Below are 6,404 nucleotides of genomic sequence, written 5' to 3'. Positions count from 1 at the left end.
ACTTTAAAAAGGAGAAGAACAACAACAACAACAACCAGCCTGCTAGGGTGGGCCAAGAAACTAAGCTTTGAAATTCTTCTGAATAGTTAGAATGCCTCTCTGAGGCTGAGTATTAGTTCTCCTGCCTCTCCTGTTTCTTCCCAAGGGCACCTGCCCACTGTCAATCAGCGCGCAGCTTCTCCAGCCACACCCACACCCACTCATCCCTCCTCCCAAGAGGCACTGTGTTGGGAAACCAACAAGGGAGTATGGTGAACCAGGTCCCATCAATCCCAAGACCAAGGACCCTAGGGCTCGTCTTTCCCTGGTGAGAGCTGGATGAGAAGGGGAGTGGGGCAGAGGGCAGGGATGGGGTAACCAGTCCAGAGAACCACAGCCCTCCAGAAAACTCCCACAAACAACTAGCAAACAAAGGCACAAACCATTCCCAGTTCCACTCATTTCCTTCTCCTAGAGATGGGCTGGCCATCCTGGATTCCATCCTCTTCCTTCGTAGTCTGGGAGTCTGGACCAGAGGGTTCAGGCTGGGGGCAGACCCCTTGTGTCCTGGCTACACCATCCCTAACTGTGACCTCCATCTCCTCCTTGCTGTCTGCCTCTTCCTCATCTTCATCTGACTCTCTGATGGCCCTGCCCTTCCTCTGGGTGATGCAGGAATTCATGTCCCTCCAAAGAGCCCTCTCCACTCTGGAAAGTGGAGGAAATGGTCTGTAGCTCCGGGCTTATGCACAGCAGACTCACATCCTCCTGAACACATCACACCCCTTGGTCATGAGCTGCACCATAAGCTTCCACCTTCTCCTGCTCCTGGTCCCAGCTGGTTGATAGGTCAAGGTCCAGTGAGTGAGCCCTTATTTTGCAGAGGTGTGCACTGGGGAAGAACTGCTCCATTGTACCCAAAGACACTTGGCCTTCTCCTGGCCATACTCCCTCTGAAACTGTTTTCCATATCCATCTGCAAGGCTGGCCGGGGACCCTTAGGACACTGGTGCATCTCCCCCAGGCCTGCCATCACCTGGCCATGGACCCCACGTACATGTATCTTAATCCTGTACTTAAAGTGCATAATTGAAGGCTTGGAAGGTTGTTTACTGGTTCTTATAGATGATGTGGTGCTAACGGGAATAGCATCTAAAAATCAAATCATAGGGGTACCTGGGTGGCTCAGTCATTAAGTGTCTCTGCCTTCGGCTCAGGTCATGATCTTAGGGTCCTGGGATCGATCCGTGCACTGGGCTCCTGCTCAGCAGAAAGCCTGCTTCTCCCTCTCCCACTCCCTCTGCTTGTCTTCCCTGTCTTGCTGTCTCTCTCTCTGTCAAATAAGTAAATAAAATCTTGAAGAAATCAAATCAAATCAAATCATATATTGAATTTGATGGTCAGTGCTCCGGAAAAATGGTTTCAATGAGGAAGATGCATGCAAAAACTTCATTTTGTTTTGCACATGTGGTGCCAGTATGATGCTAGGGAGAAAATCTAGCATTTCAAAGTTTTAGAAAATTTTCAGATGTTTTCATGTGATGCTTAGTCACTGTGTTCAGTCATCACTAGATGATGCAAGACATTTGCAAATCAAGTAACGTACTTCAAATCTTCTCTTGATAAATGTTGTATTTACTACCCTGTGCAAATAAACAGCAGGGGGAAGAAAATAAAATATCTGAGAGCAGGAATTGAAATAATGACAGCAGGATGAAGACTTGGATCTCGATAGCCAGGCTGTGATCCTAGAACGACAAAGCAGTTAAAAAATTATATCAGTTGGAGCGCCTGCTGGCTCAGTCTATAGAGCACCTATTGGGCGCCCATCTTAATCACGGGGTTGTGAGTTTGAGCCCCATCAGGGGGGTAGAGATCACTTAAAAAAAAAAATTCAATTGTGATGCCTGGGTGGCTCAGTCAGTTAAGCATCTGCCTTCAGCTCAGGTCATTATCCTGGAGTCCTGGGATCGAGTCCCACATCAGGTTCCCCGTTCAGCAGGGAGTCTGCTTCTCCCCTCTCATGCTCTCTCTCTTACTCTCTCTCTCTCTCAAGTAAATAAATAAAATCTTTAAAAAAATAATAGAAGAGTCAGTGCTTTACAAGATATTGTTGAAGCTGCTGGATCAATTCAATGGTCCTCAAAGTGTGGATTCCTGAAGATTTCAGGCCATTTCAGGGTTTCCATGAGGTCAGACATTGATGTCTTCTATGTATTTTCATAAAAATATGAGTTGCCCTTTACGTTGTATTAATACTGGCACTAAGTGCAAAAGCCACTTTTCTCAGTAAATTTGTTTTGGAAAATATAGTTATTTTTATTACAATATGTTATTTGTATCCACTTCTAATGGGCTTATTATTGTTGTCTTTAAATAAATTAAGAATAAATTTATTTTGTGTTTCTTAGTTTTCAATTAGCAATAATCGCGCCTCGGATAAACCTCATTGGCTACGATACTGCCACTGCGCAAAGCTGCGTTTCTTAGTTTTAATTTTTAATACAGTAAATATGTTGGGTCTTAAAGCTAAACAGTTTGAGAACCACTGGATTAATTAAGTCCAGGATAAAAGTGATTAAAGATATAAATCTAAGGACAGGAAACTATGACAAAGGAGTGGGTGAAAGAGAAATAAAGAGAGAGGGTATGCAATTAAAAATAAAACAGGGGTACCTGGGTGACTCAGTCAGTTAAGTGTGTGACTCTTAATTTTGGCTCAGGTCGTGATCTCAGGGTTGTGAGATCAAGCCCCACATCAGGCTCTGTGCTGGGCATGGATTCTCTCTCCCTCTGCTCCTCTCCTACCTACACCCCTGCAAAAGGAAGAAATAGAAAGAAAGAAAGAAAGAAAGAAAGAATCCCAAGAGAAAATTTTGGTTGTTTAATTACATAATAAAGAAATTATTTAATTCACAAGTGACAATTAGAGTAAACTTCTAAATCTTTCTATTTATCAAATGCTGAAACTGTTCAAATGATGTTTTGGCCTCATGGATTGAGGAAGGACAAAAAGTCATAAAATTACGTCAATAGATTCAATAAGACATACCAATAATCTTATATATACTTGATAATAAAGATGTTGAATATATTTTTAAAATCTCTGAGATTGGGGTGCCTGGGTGGTTCAGTGGGTTAAGTGTCTGCCTTCTGCTCAGGTCATGATCCCAGGATCCTGGGATTAAGCCCCACATTGGGCTCTCTGCTCAGCGGGGAGCTTACTTCCTCCTCTCTCTCTCTCTCTCTGCCTGCCTCTCTGCCTACTTGTGATCTCTGTCTGTTGAATAAATAAATAAAATCTTTAAAAAAAATAATAAAATCTCTGAGATCATTACAAGGATTAAGAAAGGATTAAGAGTTGATTTTTTTAAAGATTTTATTTATTTATTTTACTGAGAGAGAGGGGGCAGAGGAGGGGCACAAGCAGCCCGAGCAGCTGGCAGAGGGAGAGGAAGAAGCAGACTTCCCATTGAGCAGAGATCCGCACCTCCCCCCCCAAAAAAGCAGGGCTCCATCCCAGGACTCTGGGATCATGACCTGAGCCGAAGGCAGACCCTTAACCAACTGAGCCACATAGGCACCCCAACAACATAATTAATATTAAGAGACATTTGGTACTTATTAAAGATATTGAAATTATTTTCAAATTAAGAATACTGAAATACCTTATGACTTCCAATTTAATGGAGAATTCCTAAGGAGAGTTTACTATATTCCCTATGGTTAAAGCATGTTCTGCACAGAGCCCTCATTTAACTAGTGACAGTCAGCCACATCAGAGAAATGATCATCCAACAATTTCAAAACATTAACAAATCATTCACGATTTTCAAAGTAATTTAATAAATTATGCTACATCGTATATGTGCTGGTAAAAAACTTTGTGGTATATTGTTTCATTTACTCAGATAATAAAACAGGATGTTTAAATTTATTATTTTACTTGTATATTAACATATAACATTATTTATATTAAATAATAAATAAATAAATAAATTATATTAAATAGAGGGGCGCCTGGGTGGCTCAGTGGGTTGAGCCTCTGCCTTCAGCTCAGGTCTTGGTCTCAAGGTCCTGGGATAGAGCCCCACATCGGGCTCTCTGCTCAGCGGGGAGCCTGCTTCCCCTCTCTCTCTGTCTTCCTCTCTGTCTACTTGTGATCTCTGTCTCTATCAAATAAATAAATAAAATCTAAAAAAAAAAAATACTGTTAGATATTTTTAGCATCACCTTGGATACAGAAATGATTAGGTCCCAGCCTCAGTAGCCTCTCAAAGATGAATAAAAACTGTTCCAGTAATCTATTGCTACATTGTAACAGTTAGTTGTTTAAAACAAGAAACTTCTTTTTAAAAAAAAAAAATTTATTTATTTGACAGAGAGAAACACAGTGAGAGAAGGAACACAAGCAGGGGGAGCTGGAGAGGGACAAGCAGGCTTCCCGAAGAGCAGGCAGCCCGATGTGGGGCTCGATACTAGCACCCTGGGATTATGACCTGAGCCGAAGGCAGACGCCCAACTACTGAGACCCCGGGCACACCACTTTCCTTTTTTTTTAATTTCTCACTGTTCATTCCATGCGTTAGGAATTTGGATGGGGCGCATCAGGCATGGCTCATCTTTGCCCCACAAGGTATTGGCAGCGGTGGCGTCACTGGGGTTGGAAAATCCAAGACAGCCTCTCCTGGGTCATGGCTTGACCAGCTGGGTTGGGAGAGTCAGATTCATTCAGAGACACCCTCAGGCCCTCCTTCAGCCACTGCCTCCACCAAAGGGTAGCACTATCCCAGTTTGCAGGTTTAGTTTTATCTGCTTTGTGTAAGGCGTCTTGCACTCTGCATGTGTATTTGAGAATCTTCCAAGTTGTCACTTCATTCTTGTTGCTTTTCTTTCTTTTTTAAAAGAGGCTAATTTCATCTCAGCCTACAGTTTATTTATTTATTTTTTTTTTAAAGATTTTATTTATTTATTTGATAAAAGACACAGTGAGAGAGGGAACACAAGCAGGGGGAGTGGGAGAGGGAGAAGCAGGCCTTCCACTGAGCAGGGAGCCCCATGCGGGGCTCAATTCCAGGCCCCTGGGACCATGACTGGAGCCGAAGGCAGACACTTAACGACTGAGCCATCCAGGCGCCCCTTCTTTTTGCTTTTCAATACTACATGGTACGAAAACACCCCAACTTGTGTGTCTATTCTGATGAGCATTTAAATAATGTCCAGTTCAAGTCTATTACAAACAGTGCGGCCATGAGCACTCTGAGACATGAATCTTGGTGAATGTAGGTATGCATTTCAGTTTGGCATATACCTAGCAGTGGAGTGGCTGGGTCATAGCATGCGTACTCAATGCTGATCGATACTTAGAAAGTACATTTCAAAGTGTATTCCAAGGTCTACCCCCCCACCAGCCAAGGATGAGAATTCTGGTTGCTCTTATTCTCACCAGTACCTAGTAGGGCCAGTCTTCTTATCACCTGGTGGCTCTGACTTGACAGATCAGCCTCCTTCTCTTGGAGAGCGGTGAGCCCCATTCTATGCTCCATGGAAATCACACAGGGCTGGTGTCAGAGGCAGAAGGGCACTCACCTCCCCTCACCTCAAGGGATCCAAACTTCCTGCCAATCGGTTGGACAGATGATGATCTGAAAACCGGTGGAAGTTCATTTGGGGATATGGGTGATGGTTCTGTCCTCCCAGCTCCCTCAGAGTCTTGTGGCATCCCCAGACCCTGAAGCAGGAGACCAGAATCCACATCCCGACTCCTTCCTGTTCTGTTTCCCCTCAACCTTGTCATCACATACCCCAAATTCAGCTCCAGACACTGCACACGAATCACATCCCAAACGCATCAACCCTTTCACACCTCTGAGATGTGGCTGCTGTTGGGATCCTTCCGCCTCAACCAAAATCTCTCTCCTTCTTAAAGGCTCAACCCAAGTGTCACCTTTCTGGAAAGTTCTTCCACATTCCCTGGTCCTTTCTGGATCTCCTCATGGCAAGTTACCTGTGTCTTACATCAGGGTCTTTGCATCTGCTGTTCCCTTAGCCTGGAACTCTTTTCCTTTCACATAGCCAACCCTCACCTCCTTCTTGTCTGTTTTACCCCTTTGTCTCCCTAGTGTCTGTCTGCTCCCAGTAGAAAGGAGGCGTTCTGGGGGCAAGGATTTGTGTCTGCATCGCTTACTTCTCTAGTCCCTGTGCCTAGGAAACCCCCCGACAAAGAGTAAAGGCTCAGTTTGTTGAACGAATAAATTTTGTCTTTTTTTTTCTTAGATATTTATTTATTTATTTGATAGACAGAGAGATCACAAGTAGGCAGAGAGGCAGGCAGAGAGAGAGGGGGAAGCCGGCTCCCCCGCTGAGCAGAGAGCCTGTTGTGGGGCTCGTTCCCAGGACCCTGAGATCATGACCTGAGCTGAAGG

General features: G+C 44.1%; 1 non-coding gene across 1 annotated transcript; it reads right to left on the bottom strand.

The window, feature by feature from the left end:
• Positions 1 to 2,321: 2,321 nt before the first annotated feature.
• On the bottom strand, positions 2,322 to 2,458 carry LOC123393473. Its single transcript, XR_006608255.1, has one exon. It is a non-coding gene; the product is annotated as a U4 spliceosomal RNA (small nuclear RNA).
• Between the last annotated feature and the right edge of the window lie 3,946 nt (positions 2,459 to 6,404).

The sequence above is a fragment of the Mustela putorius genome, unplaced genomic scaffold, assembly GCF_011764305.1.
Source record: "Mustela putorius furo isolate JIRA1106 unplaced genomic scaffold, ASM1176430v1.1 tig00000867_pilon_pilon_pilon, whole genome shotgun sequence".
NCBI lineage: Eukaryota > Metazoa > Chordata > Mammalia > Carnivora > Mustelidae > Mustela > Mustela putorius.
Note: the sequence above shows the minus strand (reverse complement) of the source record. Positions and strands in the feature narration are given on the sequence as shown.